General features: G+C 42.1%; 1 long non-coding RNA gene across 1 annotated transcript; it reads left to right on the top strand.

The window, feature by feature from the left end:
• Positions 1-27,769, top strand: LOC144283049 (uncharacterized). The gene is made up of 3 exons (XR_013351393.1): positions 1-236; positions 25,348-25,485; positions 26,888-27,769. It is a non-coding gene; the product is annotated as an uncharacterized LOC144283049 (long non-coding RNA).

The raw sequence follows: 27,769 nt of genomic DNA, 5'->3' as shown, positions 1-27,769 counted from the left end.
TGGAAGCACTCGTGCTTTGGATCTGGCTCACAGCGACCCGACTCTCCCGCTCTCCCCAGTACCCTAGTACTTCCGCTCTCCCCAGTACCCCAGTACCCCAACTCTCCCCAGTACCCCAACTCTCCCACTCTCCCCAGTACCCCAGTACTCCCACTCTCCCCAGTTCCCCAACTCTCTCACTCTCCCCAGTACCCCGGTGCATAAAGAGGAGGCGCTCACACAGTGATAGGTCACAGGTGAGTGGCTACTGATGCCTGCACAGGTGATTGGCCGCTGATGCCTGCTCCCCGCAGGCCTCTCTGGGCCTGTGGGTCCGGGTGGGGGTGCTGGCCTCCCGGGCTGGGGTCCAAAACACCCCGACCCCAATGCGATGACCATGAGCAGCTCCTGCAGCCCTTCCACAGCCCCACGAGGTGAGGGCAGCCCCCTAAGACCCCATCTAGGGAAGGAGGCTGCAGCTGGAGTTCGACAGCTCCCCTGGGACCCCCGCTCCCCTGTAAGGCCTGTGCTATGCAGGGATGCAGGGAGACCCAATATATGACCTTTCCAGCCCGTCCTAGACGCATGGACCCCGACAGGGGTGATACCCCCCGCCCCACCCTGTGGTCAGGGGAGGACGGTCAGGGCCTGCTGGGTCCCCCTGGCCTGTGAGCAGGCTTGCTCTTCACGCACTGGAACGTGGAGTCCCTCGTGCTCCCCCCAGACCCCCCTCAGGCTATTCACCCATCCTTGCCCTCAGGATGGGGAGTTTGGTCGCACTCTTGCTGGCATCAGGTTTTAATTTTGATGAAGTCCAGTCCGTTGCTTTCTCCCCCTGGTTGTTGTGTTTGTGGAATCTAAGAGAAACCTTCGATATCCCCCGGGCTGGGAGACATCACCCCGAGCATCAGATCGGCAGTTCACCAGAGCCTCCTGGGTCCCCCACCCGTGTGCTCCTGATACCAGAGTGGGAGCGCTCTGTGATCCCAGCATGACAGTGTGTCCTGGGACAGTGGCTAGGAAGGTGGACTGTAGGTGGGCGAGTGACAGACAGGCAGTGAGGGCCTATATGTGATGTTCCAGCCCAGCCTGTGCCCCTTGGGGTTATGGGGTTGTCTCCAGCTCTGGTCAGACAGAGGGGGACCTGCCCATAGGGAGCACCCTGACCCATGTGTCCTCGGAAGGTTTTCATGCACCGTCATTCTTGGATGTGTTTGGATTGCAGCACCATGCAGGAGGACTCGGAGACCCTGCTGGCCTTGCAAAGGGCCAATATCATGGCCCAGTACTATCAGGTGAGGGCCAGAAGGGACCATAGACACTACACACCCACGAGAGGGGGGAACCATACCTGCAAGAGCAGGGGAGGCCCAGGAGAGGATCAGAGCCAAGGATGAGCCAGGTCAGCCCAGACAAGGACTATAGTCACCAGGAACAAGTGAAACCCTGGGGATGGTCCCGGTGTCAGTAGTAACTAAGAGTCCATCCTGGATCCTAGTCATTGGTAGCTGAGGAGCCCAGTCACCAGGTATGGTGAGACCCAGGTGGGGACCACAGTCACCAGGTCCAGATGAAGTCCACAGCTACCATGTGCAGGTGAGGCCCAGGTGGGGACCAGAGTCACCAGGTCCAGGTGAGGTCAAGGTGGAGACCACAGTCACCAGGTCCAGGTGAAGCCAAGGTGGGGACTACAGTTGCCAGGTCCACATGAGGCCCAGATGGGGACCAGAGTCACTAGGCCCAGGTGAGGCCCAGTGGGGACTAGAGCCACCAGGTCTGGGTGAGGCCCATGTGGGGAACACACTCACTAGATCCAGGTGAGGCACAGGTGAGGAACACAGTCACCATGTCCAGGTAAGTCCAAGCAGAGGACCAGAGTCACTAGGCCCAGGTGAGGCCCAGGTGGGGACCAGAGTCACCAGGTACAGGTGAGGCCAGGTGAAGACCAAAGTTAACAGATCCAGGTGTGTCCCAGGTGGGGAACAGAGAAATCTTGTCCTGATGATGCCTAGATAGGTACCAGAGACACCGAGTCCAGGTGAGGCCCAGGTGGGGACCAGTTACCAGATCCAGGTGAGGCCAAGCTGAGGACCAGAGTCACCAGGTCCCAGTAAGACTCAGGTGAGGCCCAGGTGGGGATCAGAGTCATCAGGTCCAGGTGAGGCCCAGGTGGGGACCACAGTCACCAGGTCCAGGTGGGGACCAGAGTCACCGGGGCCAGGTGAGGCACAGATGGTGACCAGAGTCACCAGGTCCAGGTGAGGACCAGGTAAGGACCAGATTCACCAGGTCCAAGTGAGGCCCGCATGTTTACCTAAGCCACCAGGTATGGGTGAGGCTCTGGTGGGGACCAGAATCACCAGGTCCAGGTGAGGTGCAGGTGGCAACCACCCTCACCAGGTCCAGGTGAGGCCCTTGTGGGGACCAGAGTCATCAGGTACATGAGTAGCTAGAAACACTACAGCCACCAGGTCCACATGAGGTCCATGTGGGAACGAGAGTCACCAGTTACAGGTGAGGCTCAGGTGGGGACCAGATTCACCAGGTCCAGGTGAGACCCAGGTGGGAACCAGTGTCACCATGTCCAGGTGTGGCCCAGGTGAAGACCAGAGTTAACAGGTCCAGGTGGTCCCAGTTAGGGAACAGTGTAACCATGTTCTGATGCTACCCAGGTGGGTACCAGAGACACCAGGTCCAGGTGAGGCCCAGGTGGGGACCAGAGACATGAGGTCCAGGTGAGGTCCTGGTGGGATCCACAGTCACCAGGTCAGGTGAGGCCATGCTGAGGATCAGAGTCACCAGTTCCAGGTGAGGCCCATGTGGGGCCAGAGTCACCTGGTACAGAAGAGGCCAAAGTGAGGACCAGAGTTACCAGGTCCAGGTGAGTCCCAGTGGGGAATAGAGTAACCATGTCCTGATAATGCCCAGGGAGGGACCAGAGTCACCAGGTCCAGATGAGGCCCAGGTGGGGAGCATATTCACTAGGTCCAGGTGAGGCCCAGTTGAGGACCAGAGTCACCAGTTCTGGTTGAGGCCCAGAGGGGTACCAGAATCACCTGGTCCAGGTGACATCCAGATGAGGACCAGAGTCAGCAGGTCAGGGTGAGGCCCAAAGGGGTTCCAGAGTCATCATGTCCAGGTGAGGCTCAGGTGTGGAACAGAGTAACCAGGCCCCAATGATGCCCAGGTGAGAACCAGGTCTGGGTGAGGCCCAGATAGGATCAGAGTCACCAGTTTCAGGTGAGGCCAAGAAGGAGTCCACAACAATCAGGTCCAGGTGAGGCCCAGGTGGGGACCAAAGTCACCAGGACTGGGTGAGGCCCATATGGGGACCAGATTCACCAGGTCCAGGTGAGGCCCAGGTGAGGACCAAAGTTAAATGTTCCAGAGTCTCACTTGGGAAACAGAGTAAACATATCCCAATGATGCCCAGGTGGGTACAAGAGTCACCAGGTCCAGGTGAAGCGCACGTGAGGACCAGAGTCACCAGGTCCAGGTGATACCTAGGAGGGGACCAGAATCACCAGGTCCAGGTGAGGCCCAGGTGGAACAGAGTCACCTAGTCTGGGTGAGGCCCAGGTGGGGACAAAAGTCATAAGACCAGTTGAGGTCCAGGTGGGAACACAGTCACCTGGTCCAGGTGAGATCAAGCTAAGTACCAGGGGCACCAGGTCCAGCTGAGGCCCAGTTGGGGACTGGAGTGACCAAGTATAGGTTACGTTAGATGGTACCACAGTCATAAGAATGCAGCTAGTAGAAAGCTGGCTTCTAGGGATGCTTCCTTGTGAGAGCTGAGCTGAGGGCAGGACCCTCCCACATCCTGACTGCCTGTAGACATAGCTCCTAACATAATGTTAGGAGCTGGAAGATGTTGGGTCAAAAGCATGTGGAAGTGTCAGGCCTGTACTCACGTGTATCTGCGTTCAACATAGCGATGTCGAACGGCCTTGTTCAATTAGAGAGGTGCTACGTTCTAACTCCCATAAATGAGAGGCTAGCAGACATCTGCCTCCAAGGCTTACACACTTCCAAGAGTTGAGCTTATGGCCTGTACCTCCACATCCTGCCTGCATGTACACTTCACTTCTAAGAGGCCTAGGTTCGATGCGTGACAGAAGTGGTGTGAGAGGAAAATGGAAGGTGCAGGCCCACAAGCCTAGTGTCTCCAAGCTCAATCCAGTGATTCCCGAGGAATTCCTCTCTTAGATTGGTGCTACATACTAACTTCCATCCATGAGAAGCTAGGTGAACACAGTGTTCAAGGGTAACTTGCTTCTGAGAGCTGAGCTGGCATGCAGTCCCTCACTGTTCCACACTGCCTGCAGTTTGAGTTTCGAACATCCTCACTAGAGATGTTTGTCAGAAGCTCATGGGAATCAAGTGGAAAAATGCTGGCTTCAAATGTGTGTCTCCAGGTGCTGAAGAGTGTTATGCAGGGAAACTCCCTACGTAGAATGATGGATGCTACGTTCTCACTGCAGTAAGAACACAGCTTGTTGAAAGCTGGCCACTATGCATGAATCCTTGGGTGAGCTGACCACAAGGCAGGACCCTCCCACATTCTGACTGCCTGTAGACATATCACCTAACATCCTTATGTTAGGACCTGGAAGACGTTGCGTGGAAAGCATGTGGAAGTGTCAGGTCTGTACTCACATGTATCTGCGTTCAACAGGTCGATGTCCAACAGCCTTGTTCAATTAAAGTGGTGCTAATTTCTAACTCCCATAAATGAGTGGCTAGCAGATATCTGCCTCCAAGGCTTACACACTTCCGAGAGTTGAGCTTATGGCCTATACCTCCCACATCATGACTGCATGTACACTTTGCTTCTAACAGGCCTAGGTTCGATGCGTGACAGATGTGGAACTTTTCAGGGACCTCTCTTTTTACATACTTTTTGCTTATCTCCTCTAGAAGGGGAGGAGGGCGGGGGGTGGGGGTGAATGGGTCATAAATCAGGTCTTAACTGCTACCAAAAGATTGGGATCATCCCCTGCATATTTTCAGACCATAACACTTTGAAACTAGAACTAAATCACAAAAGAAGTTTGGAAGGATTTCAAACACATGGAGGTTAAGGACCATCCTGCTCAAAGATGAAAGGATCAACCAGGAAATTAGGGAAGAATTAAAAAGATTAATGGACACTAATGAGAATGAAGATACAACCGTTCAATATCTTTGGGATACAGAAAGCAGTCCTGAGGGGGAAATACATTGCAGTACAAGCATCCATCCCAAAACTGGAAAGAACCCAAATACAAAAGCTAACCTTGCACCTAAAGGAGTTGGAGAAAAAACAGCAAATAAATCCTAACCACAGCAGAAGAAAATTAATAAAGATTCAAGCAGAACTCAATGAAATAGAGACCAGAAAACCTGTGGTACAGATTAACAAAACCAGGAATTGGTTCTTTGGAAGAATTAATAAGATAGATAAACCATTAGCCAGCCTTATTAAAAAGAAGAGAGAAAAGATTCAAATTAATAAAATCATGAATGAGAAAGGAGAGATCACCACCAACACCAAGGAAATACAAACGATTTTAAAACTTATTATGAGTAGCTTTGTGCCAATAAATTAGGCAATCTAGAAGAAATGGACACATTTCTGAAAAACAACAAACTACCCAAACTGGAACAGGAAGAAATAGAAAACCTGAACAGATCAATAACCCGGGAGGAAATTGAAGCAGTCATCAAAAACCTCCCAAGACACAAAAGTCCAGGGCCAGATGGCTTTCCAGGGGAATTCTATCAAACATTTAAAGAAGAAACCATATTTATTTTACTAAAGCTGTTCGGAAAGATAGAAAGAGATGGAATACTTCCAAACTTATTCTTTAAGGCCAGCATCACCTTCATTCCAAAACCAGACAAAGAAGCCACCAAAAAGGAGAATTACAAACCAATATCCCTGATGGGCACAGATGCAAAAATTTTCAACAAGATACTAGCCAATAGGATCATTGGAAGATTAAGATACATTAAGAAAATTATTCACCATGACCAAGTGGGATTTATCCCTGAAATGCAAAGCTGGTTCAACACTCATAAAGCAATCAATGTGACTGATCATATCAGCAAGAGAAAAAAACAAGAACCATATGATCCTTACAATAGATGCAGAGAAAGCATTTGACAAAATACAGCATCCGTTCCTGATCAAAACTTTTGAGAGTGTAGGGAGAGAGGGAACATTCTTCAGCATCTTAAAAGCCATCTACAAAAAGCCCACAGCAAATATCATTCTCAACGGGGAAACACTGGAAGCCTTTCCCCGAAGATTGGGAACAGGACAGGGATGAGCACTCTCACTACTGCTATTCTACAGAGTAGTAGAAGTCCTTGCCTCAGCAATCAGGCAACAAAAAGAAATAAAGGGCATTGAAACTGGCAAAGAAGAAGTCAAATTCTCCCTCTTTGCAGATACAGTATCAGTACCTAGAAAACGCAAAAGACTACACCCCAAGATTGCTAGAACTTGTACAGCAATTAGGCAGTGTGGCAGGAAACAAAATCGATGCCCAGAAATCAGCGGCATGTCTATACACTAGCAATGACTCTGAAGAAAGAGAAATTAAGGAGTCAATCCCATTTACAATTGTACCCAAAAGCATAAGATATATAGGAATAAACCTAACCAGAGAGGTAAAGATTCTATACCCTAAAAAATACAGAATACTTCTGAAAGAAATTGAGGAAGAGTCAAAGGGATGGAAAAATATTCCATGGTCATGGATTGGAAGAATTAATATTGTGAAAATCTCCATGCTACCCGGGGCAATTTACACATTTAATGCAAACCCTATCAAAATACCATGGACTTTCTTCAGAAAGTTGGAACAAATTATCTTAAGATTAGTGTGGAAACAGAAAAGACCCCAAATAGCCAGGGGAATATTAAAAAAGAAAACCATAGTTGGGGGCATCACAATGCCAGATTTCATGTTGTACTACAAGCTGTGGTCATCAAGACAGTGAGGTACTGGCACAAAAACAGACACATAGATCAATGGAACAGATTAGAGAATCTAGAAGTGGACCCTGAACTTTATGGTCAACTAATATTCGATAAAGGAGGAAAGACTATCCATTGGAAGAAAGACAGTCTCTTCAATAAATGGTGCTGGGAAAATTGGACCTCCACATGCAGAAGAATGAAACTAGACCACTCTCTTTCACCATACACAAAGATAAACTCAAAATGGATGAAAGATCTAAATGTGAGACAAGAATCCATCAAAATCCTAGAGGAGAACACAGGCAACACCTTTTTTGAACTTGGTCACAGCAACTTCTTGCAAGATATCTATGAAGGCAATGAAACTAAAGCAAAAATGAACTATTGGGACTTCATCAAGATTAGAAGCATTTGCACAGCAAAAGAAACAGTCAACAAAACTAAAAGCCTATAGAATGGGAGTTCTGATTTGTAAATGAACTATCAGATAAAGGGCTAGTATCCAAGATCTTTAAAGAACTTACCTAACTCAACAGGAAAGAAACAAACAATCCCATCATGAAATGGGCAAAATACATGAACAGAAATTTCAGAGGAAGACATAGACATGCCCAACGAGCACATGAGAAGAAGAAATGGGTGGGAAATATCAGAAAGGGAGACAGAATATGAGAGACTCCTAACTCTGGGAAACGAACTAGGGGTGGTGGAAGGAGAGGAGGGCAGGGGGTGGGGGTGACTGGGTGGTGGGCACTGAGGGGGCACTTGACAGGATGAGCACTGGGTGTTATTCTGTATGTTGGCAAATTGAACACCAATAAAAAATAAATTTATTATTAAAAAAAAGAGAAAATGCTCTGCATCACTGGGCATCAGGGAAATACAAATCAAATCCACAATGAGATACCACCTCACACCAGTGAGAATGGGGCAAATTAACAAGACAGGAAACAACAAATGTTGGAGAGGATGCGGAGAAAGGGGAACCCTCTTGCACTGTTGTTGGGAATGTGAACTGGCACAGCCACACTGGAAAACTGTGGAAGTTCCTCAGAGTTAAAAATAGATCTGCCCTACGACCCAGCAATTGCACTGCTGGTGATTTACCCCAAAGATACAGATGCAGTGAAACGCCAGAACACCTGCACCCCGATGTTTCTAGCAGCAATGTCCACAATAGCCAAACTGTGGAAGGAGCCTCGGTGTCCATCGAAAGATGATGGATAAAGAAGATGTGGTTTTTGTATACAATGGAATATTACTCAGCCATTAGAAACGACAAATACCCACCATTTGCTTCAATGTGGATGGAACTGGAGGGTATTATGCTGAGTGAAATGAGTCAATCGGAAAAGGACAAACATTATATGGTCTCATTCATTTGGGGAATATAAAAATTAGTAAAAGCGAATAAAGGGAAAGGAGAGAAAATGAGTGAAAATATCAGTGAGGGTAACAAAACATGAGAGACACCTAACTGTGGGAAATGAACAAGGGGTAGTGGAAGGGGAAGTGGGCGGAGGATTGGGGTGACTGGGTGATGGGCAATGAGAGGAGCACTCGGCGGGATGAGCACTGGGTGTTATGCTATATGTTGGCAAATTGAACTCCAATAAAAAATTTTAAAAAAAGAATTTATATGCAATCCCCAAGTCTGCTTGAATGATATATGCCACAGTAAAAACTATCCCCAATTTAAACAAGAAAATTCAGAGTATACATAACAAATATTATCTTAGAGATGAAATGCATCATTTCGGTATAGAATTGAATCAAAAGAGATCTGAAATAGATTCAGAGACCTACATGAAGGGAACATATGGAAAGTGCTAGAGGAAAATGCTACAGTTTCCTAGACTGGAAGAAACACCAGCAACTGGTTATGCTACTGGCACAGGTGGAAAGAGAGGCCATATTTTTCTAATAGATTTAAGTAGTCAAAGGCACTGAACATTCCAGTAGATTAAGGAAATGTAAAACCCATTTTTTTAACCTTGGTAGAAATTATTACAGAGTTCTGAGAGAGGAATTGCTAAAGGAATTGGTCATAAAGAGTGACAGAACCATTAGCCACATTTCTGGGCCATACAGAAGACATTTCCTTTAACTACACTCCTGAAAAGAATTAACGTGTGGGGATTTCAATTGAAATGGAGCTCTACCAGGGGAATGTGTGTGAGAGTAGGGCAGTTTTTAGGAATTCAGCCCTCTTCTCTCTGTAAAATTAAGAAAAAAGAAATTGCAAGTGACCTGAAATTCAATGAGACAGTGTGCCTATTTCAGTGAAAAAGTTCATCTGGTTCACAATGGAAAATAATTGAAATGAGATTTTTGCTGAAACAAGCAACATTTATAATCACATGAGATATTTAAAAAGAGTGAAGAGAAAAGCATTCTAAATAATTCTAAGAAAATAAGATGTAGCCAAAAAAATCATAGCAATCCTTTCCACGTTCCTGCTTAAGAGCAGGAAGTCAAATTACAGCTAAGAAGGTGACCAAGGCAAGTGTGGACAGGAAAAACTGCTGAGGCCTCTGCTCCTTTCCCAACCGAGGATTCTACAGCCTGGAAGATAGGTGGAGAAGGACAGAAAGGCAGTCAGCCCTGCTGACATCCACCTTTAGAAACACAGATAATGAGACATAATTATTTTCTGTCTTCTAGTCTACCCTCCTCCCAGGTCAGAGATCAGAGTTTTAGGTATAAGGAATAGCAGTCCCAAAGTGTTTAGGAATTGTTGATTAGAGTAAGATTTAAGAACAAACAAACCAACCAACCCTCCAAGTCAATTTAACATGATGAAGTTATATACTAAACCAATTCTAAAATATTTTTTTCCCACTGTGCTTAAATGTTATTCCTATTCAGTAGAGGAACAGGGATTAAGAGACCATCCCTTAAATATCAATATTCCTCGGGGCTCTGTGCTGGATCTTATTTTATTCTTTCTCTCCACACTCTGGGCAATGCTATGCAGCCCAGTGCTTCAGCGACCACATACTGATCACCTTCAAATCTATATTCCTCTCTCAGATCTATCTCATGAGCTTTTTTTTTTTTTTTTTTTTTTTTTATCTCATGAGCTTTAAACACACAGCACACACTTGAAAGCTCTTCATGGATTCTTACAGGCAGCTCAAATTTAGAGAATAAAATAAACTCATTATTTATACTTTCCAGATCCTTTACTAAATTTATAGCTCCTTTGCTGCTGTGTGGAAACCTTGGTTATCAGTGTTTTGTTTCTCCTCCTGGTCCTATACTTGCTTTTCCAATGGATATTTTAAATTAAATGTTTACTTTACTTTTATCTTGTTTGTATATCTTGTAAGCTAACTTAAATCTATTATGGAACAATAATAAATCAATGAACTCATAAAATGAAGTATAAAAGCAAAACACTACAATCAATATGTCAGGGAGGGAGGGCACATGCTCAAGTTGGGATGCTATCTCCAGGAGATGGCGCTCACACTGTATTTTTGCTTTAGGATTTTTACATTGAGAAAAATGTCACAATTTTCTTATATAGATAATGAAGTCGCGGGGGGGGAGGAGCAAGATGGCGGAAGAGTAGGGTCCCCAAATCACCTGTCTCCACCAAATTACCTAGAAAACCTTCCAATCATCCTGAAAATCTATGAATTCGGCCTGAGAATTAAAGAGAGAACAACTGGAATGCAACAGTGAGAAGAGTTTGCGCTTCTATCAAGGTCTTCGAAGCACAACATCTCCAAAGAAACGAAAGCTTTAAATGATACACTGGACCAGATGGATTTCACAGATATCTACAGAACTTTACATCCAAACTCAACTGAATACACATTCTTCTCAAGCGCACATGGAACTTTCTCCAGAATAGACCACATATTGGGTCACAAATCGGGTCTGAACCTATACCAAAAGATTGGGATCGTCCCCTGCATATTCTCAGACCATAATGCCTTGAAATTAGAACTAAATCACAACAAGAAGTTTGGAAGGACCTCAAACACGTGGAGGTGAAGGACCATCCTGCTAAAAGATAAAAGGGTCAACCAGGAAATTAAGGAAGAATTAAAAAGATTCATGGAAACTAATGAGAATGAAGATACAACCGTTCAAAATCTTTGGGATGCAGCAAAAGCAGTCCTAAGGGGGAAATACATCGCAATACAAACATCCATTCAAAAACTGGAAAGAACTCAAATACAAAAGCTAACCTTACACCTGAAGGAGCTAGAGAAAAAACAGCAAATAGATCCTACACCCAAGAGAAGAAGGGAGTTAATAAAGATTCGAGCAGAACTCAACGAAATCGAGACCAGAAGAACTGTGGAACAGATCAACAAAACCAGGAGTTGGTTCTTTGAAAGAATTAACAAGATAGATAAACCATTAGCCAGCCTTATTAAAAAGAAGAGAGAGAAGACTCAAATTAATAAAATCATGAATGAGAAAGGAGAGATCACTGCCAACACCAAGGAAATACAAACGATTTTAAAAACATATTATGAACAGCTATACGCCAATACATTAGGCAATCTAGAAGAAATGGACGCATTCCTGGAAAGCCACAAACTACCAAAACTGGAACAGGAAGAAATAGAAAAGCTGAACAGGCCAATAACCAGGGAGGAAATTGAAGCAGTCATCAAAAACCTCCCAAGACACAAGAGTCCAGGGCCAGATGGCTTCCCAGGGGAATTTTATCAAACGTTTAAAGAAGAAACCATACCTATTCTCCTAAAGCTGTTTGGAAAGATAGAAAGAGATGGAGTACTTCCAAATTCGTTCTATGAGGCCAGCATCACCTTAATTCCAAAACCAGACAAAGACCCCACCAAAAAGGAGAATTACAGACCAATATCCCTGATGAACATGGTTGCAAAAATTCTCAACAAGATACTGGCCAATAGGATCCAACAGTACATTAAAAAAATTATTCACCATGACCAAGTAGGATTTATCCCTGGGACACAAGGCTGGTTCAACACCCGTAAAACAATCAATGTGATTCATCATATCAGCAAGAGAAAAACCAAGAACCATATGATCCTCTCATTGGATGCAGAGAAAGCATTTGACAAAATACAGCATCCATTCCTGATCAAAACTCTTCAGAGTGTAGGGATAGAGGGAACATTCCTCGACATCTTAAAAGCCATCTATAAAAAGCCCACAGCAAATATCATTCTCAATGGGGAAGCACTGGGAGCCTTTCCCCTAAGATCAGGAACAAGACAGGGATGTCCACTCTCACCACTGCTGTTCAACATAGTACTGGAAGTCCTAGCCTCAGCAATCAGACAACAAAAAGACATTAAAGGCATTCAAATTGGCAAAGAAGAAGTCAAACTCTCCCTCTTCGCCGATGACATGATACTCTACATAGAAAACCCAAAAGTCTCCACCCCAAGATTGCTAGAACTCATACAGCAATTCGGTAGCGTGGCAGGATACAAAATCAATGCCCAGAAGTCAGTGGCATTTCTATACACTAACAATGAGACTGAAGAAAGAGAAATTAAGGAGTCAATCCCATTTACAATTGCACCCAAAAGCATAAGATACCTAGGAATAAACCTAACCAAAGAGGTAAAGGATCTATACCATAAAAACTATAGAACACTTCTGAAAGAAATTGAGGAAGACACAAAGAGATGGAAAAATATTCCATGCTCATGGATTGGCAGAATTAATATTGTGAAAATGTCAATGTTACCCAGGGCAATATACACATTTAATGCAATCTCTATCAAACAAAATACCATGGACTTTCTTCAGAGAGTTATAACAAATTATTTTAAGATTTGTGTGGAATCAGAAAAGACCCCGAATAGCCAGGGGAATTTTAAAAAAGAAAACCATATCTGGGGGCATCACAATGCCAGATTTCAGGTTGTACTACAAAGCTGTGGTCATCAAGACAGTGTGGTACTGGCACAAAAACAGACACATAGATCAGTGGAACAGAATAGAGAATCCAGAAGTGGACCCTGAACTTTATGGGCAACTAATATTCGATAAAGGAGGAAAGACTATCCATTGGGAGAAAGACAGTCTCTTCAATAAATGGTGCTGGGAAAATTGGACCTCCACATGCAGAAGAATGAAACTAGACCACTCTCTTTCACCATACACAAAGATAAACTCAAAATGGATGAAAGATCTAAATTTGAGACAAGATTCCATCAAAATCCTAGAGAAGAACACAGGCAACACCCTTTTTGAACTCGGCCATAGTAAATTCTTGCAAGATACATCCACGAAGGCAAAAGAAACAAAAGCAAAAATGAACTATTGGGACTTCATCAAGATAAGAAGCTTTTGCACAGCAAAGGATACAGTCAACAAAACTCAAAGACAATCTACAGAATGGGAGAAGATATTTGCAAATGACATATCAGATAAAGGGCTAGTTTCCAAGATCTATAAAGAACTTATTAAACTCAACACCAAAGAAACAAACAATCCAATCATGAAATGGGCAAAAGACATGAACAGAAATCTCACAGAGGAAGACATAGACATGGCCAACATGCACATGAGAAAATGCTCTGCATCACTCGCCATCAGGGAAATACAAATCAAAACCACAATGAGATACCACCTCACACCAGTGAGAATGGGGAAAATTAACAAGGCAGGAAACAACAACTGTTGGAGAGGATGTGGAGAAAAGGGAACCCTCATACACTGTTGGTGGGAATGTGAACTGGTGCAGCCACTCTGGAAAACTGTGTGGAGGTTCCTCAAACAGTTAAAAATATACCTGCCCTACGACCCAGCAATTGCACTGTTGGAGATTTACCCCAAAGATACAAATGCAATGAAACGCCGGGACACCTGCACCCCGATGTTTATAGCAGCAATGGCCACGATAGCCAAACTGTGGAAGGAGCCTCGGTGTCCAACGGAAGATGTGGTTTATGTATACAATGGAATATTACTCAGCTATTAGAAATGACAAATACCCACCATTTGCTTCAACGTGGATGGAACTGGAGGGTATTATGCTGAGTGAAGTAAGCCAGTCGGAGAAGGACAAACATTATATGTTCTCATTCATTTGGGGAATATAAATAATGGTGAAAGAGAATATAAGGGAAGGGGGAAGAAATGTGTGGGAAATATCAGAAAGGGAGACAGAACGTAAAGACTGCTAACTCTGGGAAACGAACTAGGGGTGGTGGAAGGGGAGGAGGGCGGGGGGTGGGAGTGAATGGGTGACGGGCACTGGGGGTTATTCTGTATGTTAGTAAATTGAACACCTATAAAAAATAAATTAAAAAAAAATGAAGTCAAAGCAACATTGATGTTTCATGTTCTGCCATTTTTAGGATGGTCCTCTGGGCTACCAGGACTTTACCTAATAATTTCTTATGTTTATTTTACAGATGTTGGTAGAGTTTGGGAGTGAAAGTGCTAGAAGGAATAAAATTTTGGGTGAGGAAGAATTTGTGATACAAGGTGAAAGAAAGGACACATCTAAAAGCTCTTCCAACAAATAGAAGGTCATAGTCTTATTATCACAGGGTGGGAAGCATACAAGCAGAGAAGCAAAAGGGAAGATAGAGATTTAGGTAGAGGAAGCTAACAAGTGAATATATATCTAGGGCTATCTGAAAAAAATGAAGTGGCAAACCCATAATTTAAAAGGAGTTACATAATATAGTCTTGGTACTTTATTTATAAGATGTGTGATCATGGGGAAGGTTTGTTTTGTTTCCTCTCTGGGCATTGAGCTGGATAATCTTTATGGACACTACAATTTTAAAATTCTACAACTGCCATATAGAACTACATAGTAAGGGGGAAAGTAATTGCAAGTTTAACTGGTGAAAGATATAGGTTGAGATGGTTTTCATTCCTTATGAAAAGCTAACTTACTGGCTCTTGCACAGAACTAGTTTGTAGATGGATTGTAACTCTGGCTCACTATTATTAACCCTGGCTTCTGATTTGGTTCACTGGGGAGAATTCTGAATAATAGCAAGGGCTCCACCCAGACCAACTCAACAGAAGGGTGTCAGTGGTTGTTAATAAGTGCTCTGTGCAATTCTAGGGCACAGAAAAGATTAAGAACCACTGATCTAGACAACCAGGAAGATAATAAATGTAAAAACCTTTACTGGAGATAAACAACATTCTTAACTCTAGGGAAAGATGTAGGCATAATCCTGGGTGGGGGGGAGGGGGAGAGGGAGACACAAAAGAAAAAAATGAAAAAGAAGAAAGAGAGTGTAGAAGATATAGACTATAAATCTGGGAAGAAGACAGAAAAATAGAGTGTCACCTGTGGGGATCCTGCTAATTCTACTTGTCACTGTATCTAGAAAATTTAATGAAGACAATTGCTCCATTGAAAAAAGAAGAAACAGTGACTCTGTGGTCACTGTTGAGAAATGAAAATCCTGAATGTGGATAACTGTTGGGAGTAAGAAATAACACAATCATGTTTTTATAACTTACATCATGCTATCTAGACTATCTTTTCTCCTCTACCCAGATGGTAAGGGCAAAGTTTAAGGAATCTCTGCTGACTGTGGAGGCCAGGGAAAAATTAAGGCCATCCCACCTAAAGTTTAGTATTAGCACAAGTACAGCCATCTTAGGCCCCTGTGAATAAGAGCTGAACTTTATGGGAAAAACTGCAGGGAATCCCATATCAGAAAGAAAACAGAGCTCAGAATTGCCCTAGGCAGAGAATCCCATATCAGAAAGACAACAGAGCCCACCCCATGGTAGAAAGTCCCATATTAGAATGAGAAGAGAGCTCAATGCCCTTGAAAGCCCCCTATCAGAATGTAAACAGAACTTGAGAAATTCCTCCACCCCTTCTGAAAATCCCCTAGACCAGCCTATAAAAAAACCCAGCTGTAACCCACTTCTGGGTCCAAGTCCCTGCTCTGCTGTGTCGGGTATACCTGGACCCAAGCTCGAGCATCAGAGTTGGCTCCTTGGTGGTTTCTCGGATTCGCAATCTTGGGCACAACACTGACAGTATGCTTCTATGATCTCTTCTTTGTTGTATTTTTTATTGAATTAGGTTGCAAGTGACTATTATGGTTCTCTACTTGATTTTAGTGCTTTGTCCCAAATAAGTCTGCCTTGCTCTTTTTTTTTTTTTTTTTTTTTTTGAGTATAAAAATCATTCTAATATCCTTTTCTATCATATTGCTTGGCTCAATTTTGGGTAGAGAGAAACTATTTGTTGCTTGGGTCATTGTACTTAGAAGCACTAACAACAACAAAAAAGTCATGTGTATTTGTTTCTTTGTAAACATGAGATTGCTACTGTTGGGGAAATTACAGACTAGAAAGTTTATACTTGAATGAGAATGCAGAGGAAATCCATAATGATCTCTCAGAGAAAACTACATATAATAAAAATTTCATTTAAACCACACTCATGGGGCTTCTGGGTGGTTCAGTGGTTGAGCATCTGCCTTCAGCTCAGGTCGTGATTCTGGGTTCCTGGGACTGAGTCCTACATTGGGGTCCCCACAGGGAGTCTGCTTTTCACTTTGCCTATGTCTGTCTCTGCCTCTCTGTGTCTCTCATGAACAAAATCTTTTAAAAAAAATAATAAAGCACTCACACACACGAGTTTTATATGTAATTTTAAGGGATTCATTATCATTTTGAGGCCCATGCATGGTTTTTTATTGGGCCCTGGGTCTCAGAATATAAACAATAGGAATCTGGATTGGACAGATTGCTGTCTTTGACTTGCTAAATGAGTATACACTTACATGGCTTTGTAGGTATGAGTGAATTTCTCTTGAAAGACACAGAGGTAGACTTGGGCAAAAGAAAAAAATATCCCCTGTTCTTGGTAAGATGATGCACCATCATGAAGTTTTCAGGATTCCCTAAATTATAATTTTAATTCAATTCAATAAAAATCCAGCAAATAGTTTATGGATTTGACAAATTGGTTCTAAAGTTTATATTAAAAAACTCAAAAGTAGCCATGAAAACACTAAAAGGTAAAATTATGAGATGGACTAGCTCTACATTAAAACACACTCCAGGGAACCCTGGGTGGCGCAGCGGTTTAGCACCTGCCTTTGGCCCAGGGCGCGATCCTGGAGACCCGGGATCGAATCCCACGTCAGGCTCCCGGTACATGGAGCCTGCTTCTCCCTCTGCCTGTGTCTCTGCCTCTCTCTCTCTCTCTCTCTCTTTGTGTGTGTGACTATCATAAAACACACACACACACACACACACTCCAAAGTCACCATAATTAAATCAATCCAGTACTGCCTCTTGAATAGACAAGCAGACTAAAGGAATAGAACTAGAAAAAAAATCCAAAACTAGACATAGCACATATGAAATTAGTATAAGATAAAAGTGGCATCTCAAATTACCACAGGAAAGATGGATTTTATAGTAAATGGTGTTGAGACAATTGGGTAACAAAATAAAGAACAAAATCAGATTTTAGACTTTATGCTATACACAAGAATAAGCTGCTATACTAATCTAAACATACTGTACACAAGAATAAATGGAACAGGGATAATAATAGATAACCATACAAATAATAGAAGCAAACACAGGTAGATTATTCTGTTAACCTCAGTATTGGGAAAGCCTTTTAAAAATATTCAGAATCTAGAGGAAATAAATAAGTTGATACATTTGACTACACAAAAATAAAATTATTTGCATGCAAAGAATACCTCTAACAAATTAAAGGACAACTGAGGCTTTTGCATGTAAGGAGCTTGGAAATTGCCACCCCGTCCTAACAAGTAAAAGCTGAACAGGCTGAAAAATCAATTCTTGAATTCTTAAGAGAAGTGAGGACACAGGTCAAATCCCCAAACTGAAAAGACAGGTGAATACAAGGAGTCCTAGCTCACTGGAACAGACTCATGACACTAAGTTTTCTTAACAAGCCCTGCCCTCAGGAGAAACTAGTTAACCGGAGGCTATCTTGCTGGGATGTTATCAGAGACTAACTAATGTGGGGGAAGGAAAATACTCCAGCCTACTCCAGTCAGCCTCTTCCACCTAAAAGGGGGGGGAAAAAACTCTGAAAAATACTTGTGAAGTTCATAGTCCAGAGGTTATAGGCTCACTAAAAGATTGAGACTTAATCATAGGAGTATAGAATGCCTCCCTTTCCCCCACACTTTTCTACCACAATACTAAAGGACTATTTATAGTAGTTCCTTTTATTCGGTACACATATCCAGCTATTAGGAAATAACTACATGGGCTCCTGGGTGGCTCAATCAGTTAAGCATCTGCTTTCAACTTAGGTCATAATCTGAGGGTCCTGGGATCAAGCTCCATGTCTGGCTTCCTGTTCATCAGGGAGTCTGCTTCTCTCTCTCTCTCTTGCTAACCCCCACCTCATGCTCTCTCTCTCTCTTTCTCAAACTAATAAATAAAATCTTTTTTTAAAAATATAAGACAATCAAAAGGCAAAAAATACAGTTTCAAGAGAAAGAGCAAGCATTAGAACCAGTCATGGAATTAAAGCAACTATGGGAATCTAAAACAAGTATGGGAATTTAAAACAACCATTATTAAAATACTAAAGGCTCTAATGAACAAAGGAGACAGCATGCAAGAACAGATGGCACTATAAGAGATGGAAATCTTGAGAAAGAACCAAAAAGAATTGCTAGAGGTTAAAAAACAAAACAAAACAAAAAACACTGAAAGAGAAATGAAGAGTGCCTTTGGTGGACTTATAAACAGATTGGACATGGCTGAAGAAAGAATCTCTGAGCTTAAGGATATCTTTTTTTCTTTTAATTGAAGTTTGATTTGCCAACATATAGTATAATACCCAGTGCTCATCCCATCAAGTGTCCTCCTCAGTGCCTGTCACCCAGTTATCCCATTCCCCCTCCTGCCTCCCCTTCCACAACCTTTTGTTCAGTTCCCAGAGTTAGGAGTCTCTTATGGTTTGTCTCCCTCTCTATTTTTTCCCACTCATTTCCCCTCCTTTCTGAGCTTAAGGATATCTTTATAGGAACCTTCTAAACTTCAAACCAAAGAAAATAAAGACTGTAAAGAGATAAAACAGAATATCCAAGGGCTGTGGGACAAGTACAAAGGTGTAATGTTCAAGTAATGAGAATACCAGAAGGAGAAGAAGGGAGAAAGAAACAAATGAAATATTTGAAATAATAATGAATTTCTCCATATTAATGTTAGACATCCAGCCACAAATCCAGGAATCTCAGAGAACACCAAACAATAAATGTAAAAATAATAACAGTAATAAAAGCTACATTTAGGAATATTATACTCAAACTACAGAAAATCAAGGGTAAGGAAAAAAAAAATCTTGAGAGAAGCTACAGGGAGAAAAATACCTTACCTACAAAGGAACCAAGATGAGAATTATATCAGATATTTACTTAGAAAACATGCAAGCAAGAAGAGAGTGTAGTGAAATATGAAAATATTGAGAAGAAACCCCCTTACTAGCCTAGAATTCTATACTCTGTGACATTATCCTTTGAAAGTGAAGGAAAAATAAAGACCTTGTCAAACAACAACAAAAAAAAAAAAAAAGGAGGGAATTTGTTGCCAGTAAGCCTGCCTTGCAAGAAATCTTAAAGATCTTTAGGAGAGGTGAAATGATATAGGTCAAAACTTGATTTAAAGAAAGGAAGAGCATCAAAGAATGAATAAGGGAATAAAAGTTTTTCTTATTCTTCTTCAGCTAACAAACAAGAGTTTTGTTTTTGTTTTTGTTTTTGTTTTTTGGTTTTTTTGGTTTTTTTTTTTTAAAGAGAGAGTGAAACAAAATCTTTTATTTTTCTTATTTCTAACTAATCCAAAAGATTATTGTTTTTCAAAGTAACAACAGCAATAGTATGTCGGGTTGTTACAGCACATGGATGAATAACATGAATGACAGCGGTGTCGGGGGCTGGGGAGACGACCAGGGACGCTGGTTGTAAGCATCCGCACTTCCTATGAAGCAGTGAGTTACTTGAAAGGGGCTCAGGCTAGCTGTAAATATATATTGCAACTGCTAAAATATTTTTCAAGGAAGTATAAATGATATGCTAAAAGAAATTGAAATTAAATAAGATGTTCAGTTAAACTAGAGAAGGCAGAAACAGGGAAAGACTTTTTTTCTTTTCTTTTCTTTTCTTTTCTTTTCTTTTCTTTTCTTTTCTTTTCTTTTCTCTTTTCTTTTCTTTCCTTTCCTTTCCTTTCCTTTCCTTTCCTTTCCTTTCCTTTCCTTTCTTTCCTTTTCTTTTCTTTTCTTTTCTTTTCTTTTCTTTTCTTTTCTTTTCTTTTCTTCTTCTCTTTCTTAAAGTAGGCTCCACGACCAATGTGGGGCTTGAATTCATCACCCTGAGATCCAAAGTCCCGTGCTCTCCAGACTGAGTCAGTCAGGCACCCTGGAAAAGATTTTTTTTTTAAAGGAACAAATGCAATGAATGAAAAACGGTTACAAACATGCTATATATTAACCTATAATCTTCTCAAGCTCTCATGGAACAGTCATCAAAATAAACCACATTCTGAGCCATAGAACACAACTCAGCAACTTTAAAAGGATAGAAATAATACAAAACATGGTCTCAAATCACAGTGAAATTAAGCTAGACATCAATAACAGAAAGTTAGATAATCCCAAAATATTTGGAGATTAAACAATACACATGTAAAGGACAAATGGTTAAAAGAACATCTCAAGAAAAACTCTTAAATGTTTTAACTAAATAGAGGTTAATATCCAAGTTGTCAAAATGTGTAGATATCAACAAACAGATTCCAAAGTTTGTAAGGAAAGGCAAAAGAGGGACGCCCGGGTGGCTCAGCCGTGCAGCGCCTGCCTTCGGCCCCCAACATGACCCTGGTGTCCTGGGATGGACTCCTCATCAGGTCCCTGCAGGGAGCCTGCTTCTCCCTCCACCTGTGTCTCTGCTTCTCTCTCTCTCTCTGTGTCATCAATCAATCAATCTTTTTTAAAAAAAGGAAAGGCAAAAAGACTCAATAGCTAACAGAATACTGAAGAACAACAAAATCTAAGCACTGATTCTACCCAACTTTAAAACTCTGTATAAAGCTACAGTAATGCAGGCAGTGTGGTGTTGATGAAACAGGAGACAAATAGATTAATGGAGCCAAATACAGAGCCCTGAAATAGACTCCCACAGAGAGAGTCAATTGATCTTTGATACAAGAGAACAGTTTTTTTTAATTTATTTATTTATTTTTATTTTTATTTATTTTATTTTTTATTTTACTTTTTCAGGTGAGATTTATTTATTTATTTATTTATCTATTATAATAAATTTATTTTTATTGGTGTTCAATTTGCCAACATACAGAATAACACCCAGTGCTAATCCCGTCAAGTGCCCCTCTCAGTGCCCGTCATCCATTCACCCCCACCCCCTGTCCTCGTCCCCTTCCATCACCCCTCTTTGGTTCCCAGAGTTAGGAGTCTTCATGTTCAGTCTCCCTTTCTGATATTTCCTACTCATTTCTTCTCCCTTCCCTTCTATTCCCTTTCACTATTATTTATATTCCCCAAATGAATGAGAACATATAATGTTTGTCCTTATCTGATTGACTTATTTCACTCAGCATAATACCCTCCAGTTCCATCCACATTGAAGCAAATGGTGGGTATTTGTCATTTCTAATGGCTGAGTAATATTCCATTGTATACATAAACCACATCTTCTTTATCCATTCATCTTTTGATGCACACCGAGGCTCCTTCCACAGTTTGGCTATTGTGGCCATTGCTGCTAGAAACATCGGGGTGCAGGTGTCCCGGCATCTGTATCACTGCATCTGTATCTTTGGGGTAAATCCCCAACAGTGCAATTGCTGGGTCGTAGGGCAGGTCTATTTTTAACTCTTTGTGGAACCTCCACACAGTTTTCCAGAGAGGCTGCACCAGTTCACATTCCCACCAACAGTGCAGGAGGGTTCCCCTTTCTCCACATCCTCTCCAACATTTGTGGTTTCTTGCCTTGTTAATTTTCCCCATTCTCACTGGTGTGAGGTGGTATCTCATTGTGGTTTGGATTTGTATTTACCTGATGGCAAGTGATGCAGAGCATTTTCTCATGTGCATGTTGGCCATGTCTATGTCTTCCTCTGTGAGATTTCTGTTCATGTCTTTTGCCCATTTCATGATTGGATTGTTTATTTCTTTGGTGTTGAGTTTAAAAAGTTCTTTATAGATCTTGGAAACTAGCCCTTTATCTGATACGTCATTTGCAAATATCTTCTCCCATTCTGTAGGATGTCTTTTAGTTTTGTTGATTGTATCATTTGTACCATTTGAATGGTAAATGGTTCTTCAACCTTTTATTTTCAGGCTCTAGGTGTCCTTTTGTCTAAAATGAGCCTCTTGTAGACAGCAAATAGATGGGTCCTGCTTTTTTATCCAGTCTGACACCCTGCGCCTTTTGAGGGGGTCATTAAGCCCGTTCACGTTCAGAGTTACTATCGACAGATATGAGTTTAGTGTCATCATGATATCTATTCAGTCCTTGTTTTTGTGGATTTTTCCACTGAACCTCTTCTTAAAGGGGAATTTCAAGAGTCCCCCTTAAAATATCTTGCAGAGCTGGTTTGGAGGTCACATATTCTTTCAGTTCCTGCCTGTCTTGGAAGCTCTTTATCTCTCCTTCCATTTTGAATGAGAGCCTTGCTGGATAAAGTATTCTTGGTTGCATGTTCTTCTCATTTAGGACCCTAAATATATCCTGTCAGCCCTTTCTGGCCTGCCAGGTCTCTGTGGAGAGGTCTGCTGTTACCCTAATACTCCTCCCCATAAAAGTCAGGGATTTCTTGTCTCTTGCTGCTTTAAGGATCTTCTCTTTATCTTTGAAATTTGCAAGCTTAGCTATTAAATGTCGAGGTGTTGAACGGTTTTTATTGATTTTAGCGGGGGGATCTCTCTATTTCCTGGATCTGAATGCCTGTTTCCCTTCCCAGATTAGGAAAGTTTTCAGCTAGAATTTGTTCAAATACATATTCTGGCCCTCTGGCCCTTTCAGTGCCCTCGGGAACCCCAATTAAAAGTAGGTTTTTCTTCCTCAGGCCGTCGTTTATTTCCCTTAATCTATCCTCATGGTCTTTTAATTGTTTGTCTCTTTTTTCCTCAGTTTCCCTCTTTGCCACCAACTTGTCTTCTATGTCACTCACTCGTTCTTCCACCTCATTAACCCTTGTCGTTAGGACTTCTAGTTTGGATTGCATCTCATTCAATTGATTTTTACTTTCTGCCTGATTGGATCTAAATTCTGCAGTCATGAGTCTATTGAGTCCTTTATGCTTTTTTCTAGAGCCACCAGTAGCTGTATAATAGTGCTTCTGAATTGGCTTTCTGACATTGAATTGTAATCCAGATTTTGTAGCTCTGTGGGAGAGAGGACTGTTTCTGATTCTTTCTTTGGAGGTGAGGTTTTCCTTCTAGTCATTTTGCTCAGTGCAGAGTGGCCAAAAAACAAGTTGTATTGGGAAAAGGAGAAAAGAGAGGAGAGAAAGAAGGAAAGAAAAGAGAAAAAGAAAAAAAGAAGAAAAAAGAAAAAAGCAAAGAAAAAGAGAAAGAAAAAGAAAAAAAGGGTGGGGGAAGCAAACAGAAATCAAAAAGCAAAAAAAACAAAAAAGAAAAACCAACCAAACAAACAAACAAACACGGGGGAGTATCTTCTGCTTCTGTGTACTTTAAGTCCCTTGATTTCCCCTGGAACTTTTCAGTCTAGCTGGTCTTCTCGGGGAGGGGCCTGTTGTGCTGATTTTCAGGTGTTAGCACTTGGGGGAGCTGCTGTGCCCCTGCCTGGTGCAGGGCTCAGTGGGGGTTGTTTACCCCGTGAGGCTCCAGGAGGAACAACCGCAGTGGCGGGGCCAGCTCTGGAGCCCTGGAGTCAGCCCCCGCAGTAACTCCAGAGCTCTGGTCTGCAGGGCCTGGAGGCTCCGGGGCGGGGCCGCTGATCTGCTCAGCTCGGGCAGGAGCGTCCTTGCTGTCCTGGGCCCTCCCGGCCTCTGCCTGTCCCGCGGGGAGGCCGGATCCTGGGCTGTGTTCCAGCGCCCTGTGCTCCCGGGCCTGCGCTGTTGGATTTGCGCTCCCAGCCGAGCAGCCCCCTCTTGCAGAGCCACCGCCTGAGCCCCTCCGAGTTCCTCCCGGGTCAATGCGTGCTGCAGTCCTTTAGGGAGCTCGGTGCACTCTCCCTGGTGCGTAGTTGCTCTGTTAGTGTCCCCGGGAGCCTGAGGGCATCCCCGCCCTCCTGGGGTCCTGCTCCACCTCCCTGTGAGCGCCTTTCCATCCGGGAAGGTTGGTGAAGCTCCTGCTTCTCTGGGACTGAGCTTTCCTGTCCTGGGGGCACTCGCCCCCCCTTAGCCCGGCTCCTCGTGGGGCTCCTCCCCCTTGGATGCCTTTGTTTCTTTAATTCTCCCCACCCCTCGTCCTACCTTGATAGAAGTGGGAACTCTTCTCACTGTAGCATTCCAGCTGTTCTATCTTTAAATCTTAGGCCAAATTCATAGACTTTCAGGATGATTTGAAGGTTATCTAGGTAATTTGGTGGGGACAGGTGATTTGGGGACTCTACTCTTTCGCCATCTTCCCCTCCTCCGAGCAATACTTATTTAATAAAACCAAAGAAACAGAAGAAACAAGCAACATAATAACCATAAGACAAGAAAAAAAGTTTGTTTCAAAATTTTGTTATAGTATAACCATATTATTCTACCAGCACTTTTGGGAAAACAAGAGTTAAGAGGTTAAAAGAAAGTATAATGTAATATATAGTAAGAATAACTTAGCAATCTTTTTTTTAAGAATATTGAGGTCAGAATTTATCATTGTTAATAGTGACCTATATACATTTTCTATTTATCAAACTAGAGGTATTTTAGGGTTATGTAGTATGTTTCTGAATATATTTATAAATCACATTTGATGCCCTCATATCATGTCTCATCAGTGCAGAGGTATATACAAGTTAGTTGACAGAGAGCTACTAGTCAGCTTGGAAATACAAAATCAGAAATTGAAAGTAAAGTTCATCAATCTTCAAAAAACAACTGTGGATATTTCCGCAGCTCTACATAGGGATTTGGGAAATGATTGTTTTATATAAAGGATAGGTATAAGAATTAGCTAATCTTAGAATCACAGAATGTTAAGAGTACAAAGGTTGGCCTAAGTGGTCTGAGTCCATTATGTTGTAATGAGGTTAGAGTCCTTATCCAAAATAATGGCTTACCCAAAATCAGAGCCGATTAAGGCAAAGCCCAAATCAAGCCATAAATCCTGCGTTTTGGATAAGTTTCCTTTCCATTCTACTATTATACCACCATATGCCAGTTTCCAGGAGATGGGCTCCTCTGATGCAGGGAACAGTCCCCTCATATAACTGTGCCTGAGCAAAGCCGATATTGTTTGTCTCTCCTTGTTTCAGTTGCCCTTTCCAGGCCCTCACAAAACCTTTCCTGCTGTGACCCTGCTCATTCCTTCTCTGCTGAAGCTCATCATTCCTTTTATCTGATCCCCCTAAGGAGTCCAAAGTGGCAGCTCACTTGTCTGTTCCATTAACCAGGTAAATGTGTCCAGAAAGAGATTTAAAAAATAAAATTTCCCCCATATATCTGCTTCAGTGTGGCCTTCATAAAGTGGTGTACTACATGGTAAGCAACTGGCATGAAGGTTTATTTGAGAAAACAAAAAAATGTTTATAGACTCCTTTTATTTTTCCAGTTCGTCTGAAAATAACTGAATTAACTTCAGTAGTCAAAATATATGCTCTTATAATTTAGACCACATTATATACTTTATTAAGTAGAAAAGTATTTTTAAGAAAATAGCATCAATTTTTTTAATATTTCATTTATTTATTCATGAGAGACAGAGAGAGAGAGAGAGGGAGGGAGAGAGAGAGGCAGAGACACAGGCAGAGGGAGAAGCAGGCTCCATGCAGGGAGCCTGATGTGGGACTCGATCCTGGATCTCCAGGATCAGGCCCTGGCAGAAGGCGGCGCTAAACCGCTGAGCCACCTGGGCTGCCCAGTAGCATCAATTTTAACCAAAAATATTAATGTATGGGCATATTTGAGAAGATTCATTCATCCTTCTAATCTTTTGTCCAGAAATTAGATCATTAGCCATGTGATCTATTTATAGGGCTGATGAATACACATTATTATAAATACATATTACTTATCACTAGCAATCTACTGAGGATTTCAGTACCAGGAATTCTAAACCAGATATATAAGGAAGGCAGCCTTCTGGCAGCTGAGTGGCAGATATTTATTGCATGGGAGGGCTGACAGTATCTTCCTGAACCCCCGAAAATACATTCCACATATGCACAGATTCTGCCTCGATGATTATTTGATATTCTGTAAACATCAGTGGAAACAAAACTGGGCCCTCACTAAAAGGTTGTGAATCTCTATTCATGGACAGCACATAGAGGGATTCAGCTTTAACATTAACAAAATCATCTAACAAGGTACACCTGCTCCTTTATCTTGCTTATTTTCTCAGCAATGTTTTACTTGGCTAGGATAAAATATATACATACACACACAAACACACAAAGATAGAACAGTAAAGTCATCCAATAATAGAGAAACAAAGGAAGGACAGAATGTCAACAGACATTTTAAAATTTTAGTTGGCACATGTACAAAAAGTCATCGTCCCAGCCATGTATTCTGACCACATGCCTATAATGTGGTCAGAGCAGAAGGCAGAGCCTTCTCTGGGAATGAATCCAGGGCTCCAGTCTACCACTCTATAATTTGGATTAATAATTTATTGTATTATTTGAAAAGGTTGCATAATATACCTAGTCAGCTGAACCATAAAGAATAACACATCCCAAGTTACACATATAGTGTTCGGTGTTAACCATGCAAAATAAGTCCCCACTTTCACCTGCCCATGGTAATACCCATTTGCTTAATGAGAATGTAAAAAGAAGCATCTTTTAACAGGTGATTTGGCAAGAGGTGGTGCAAAGAAGAAAGAGAGAGAAGAGAAGAAATGAGGATGATAAGAAATCAATATGTGTTAGATTCCTGCCATGTGCCAAGCACACTAGGAACATGAAATCTTCACAACAATTCTGTGAAGCAGGTAATAGTACTCCCATTGGAGAGATGAGGAGATAAGATTTAGGAAAGATAAGTAAATTGCCTGTATTAGTTCATCTATTTGGGTAGACTCCAAATTCTTTGTGGGAATGACCAGCTGAGTGGACAAGGAAACATACGAAAAAAAGAGAGAGAGAGAAAAAAAAAAAACTACATAAGAGTTCCAAGACAACATATGAGCAGACATCTGACCTGTGGTACAAAATGATTACACAAGTGCTAAGGACATTTCAAATAATATTAATCAAATAGTGCTAGTAACAACTAGTCAGAATGCTTCATGGAGTCAAGGCTTGACATGATTCCAAAGCTTCCCAACTTTTTAAATAAGGAGTTGCTCTATATTTAAATGCTGACCTAATTCCTGAAGCTGAGAAACACCAGATGAGTGAAAATTAAAAGTACTTGAGTTGGAACAGGAGGAGATCCAGGCTGGCCAGAGTAAAAGTTCAAAAATAGCATCTGTATGAGGAGAGAGGAAGGAAGCAGACAAGACAGCTCCTTCTTCCAGCACAAAGCTATCTAGCTGGCTGATAGATCACATCTGCAACAAGAGGCATCTTTTACTTCTTTACTGTGTAAGTAATTACAATTCATACATGCAGACATATCAGCATTGCCAACTTTAGACATTCATTGGTACTAAAAAAGGGATTTTACTGGTGTCAAATCTTTCTTGGTTCTTTTTTTTTTCCTGCTCTACAGAGTTTATTGGGTTTATAA

The sequence above is a fragment of the Canis aureus genome, chromosome 14 (genome assembly GCF_053574225.1).
Source record: "Canis aureus isolate CA01 chromosome 14, VMU_Caureus_v.1.0, whole genome shotgun sequence".
In the NCBI taxonomy this organism is placed as follows: domain Eukaryota; kingdom Metazoa; phylum Chordata; class Mammalia; order Carnivora; family Canidae; genus Canis; species Canis aureus.
This window is presented reverse-complemented; position numbering and strand designations above follow the sequence as displayed.